Source organism: Corvus brachyrhynchos, unplaced genomic scaffold (genome assembly GCF_000691975.1).
Source record: "Corvus brachyrhynchos isolate BGI_N302 unplaced genomic scaffold, ASM69197v1 scaffold1390, whole genome shotgun sequence".
Taxonomy (NCBI): Eukaryota; Metazoa; Chordata; class Aves; order Passeriformes; family Corvidae; genus Corvus; species Corvus brachyrhynchos.
In genome coordinates, this window is record NW_008235771.1 from 7,673 (window position 1) to 8,846 (window position 1,174).

Sequence of the window (1,174 nt, forward strand, 5' to 3'; positions counted from 1 at the left end):
CCCCCGGGGTGATTTGGGGGCCGGGGGGTGTCCCCCCAGCCCCCCCCAGCCCCATTTTCAGAGTTGATTATGTGAGAACCCCTCACAGAGTTGATTTTTCTGCCCCTCACCCCAAGTTTGGGGTTCTCCACCCCATTTTTGGGGTCCCTCATCCAGTTTTGGGGGCAACCTGAAGGGGTGTCACCCCAGCCTCCTCCCCCCCACCCCATTTTCCCCCATAGTGGGACAATTTTGTTGCCCCAGTGAGGGGATTTTGCCCCCCAACCCCCCATTTTTGGGGCTCCCCACCCCATTTCTGGGGTGCAGAGCTCATTTTTTGGGGTGCCAAGTGGGTTTTTGGGGTCCCCAGGTGGCCAATTACATCAAGGAGCAGTCGGCCGCCAACTTCCAGGCCATCGTCATCTCCCTCAAGGAGGAGTTCTACACCAAGGCCCAGAGCCTGATCGGCGTCTACCCCGAGGTACCCGAAACACCCCAAACCACCCCAAAATGCCCCAAAAACACCCTTAAAACACCCAAAAATGCCCCAAGAACACCCAAAAACACCCTTAAAACACCCTGAAACGCCCCAAAACCACCCCAAAACGCCTCAAAAACACCCTTAAAACACCCCGACATGCCCCAAAAACACCCCAAAACACCCTTAAAACACCCAAAACCACCCCAAAATGCCCCAAAAACAGCCTTAAAACACCCAAAAACACCCTTAAAACACCCCAAAACCACCCCAAAATGCCCCAAAAACAGCCTTAAAACACCCAAAAACACCCTTAAAACACCCAAAAAACCCCCCAAAAACACTCCTAAAACACCCCAAAACTCCCCAAAAACACCCCAAAACACCCAAAAACACCCCAAAACACCCAAAAATGCCCCAAAAACACCCAAAAAAAAACCCCGAAACACCCCAAAAACACTTAAAACACCCTGAAACGCCCCAAAACTACCCCAAGACGCCTCAAAAACAGCCTTAAAACACCCTGAAATGCCCCAAAAACACCCTTAAAACATCCAAAAACACCCCAAAACACCCTGAAATGCCCCAAAAACAGCCTTAAAATACCCAAAAATACCCAAAGACCCTTAAAACACCCCAAAAAAACCCCAAAAAAACCCCAAAACCACCCTTAAAACACCCTGAAACACCCAAAAACACCCTTAGAACACCCCAAAA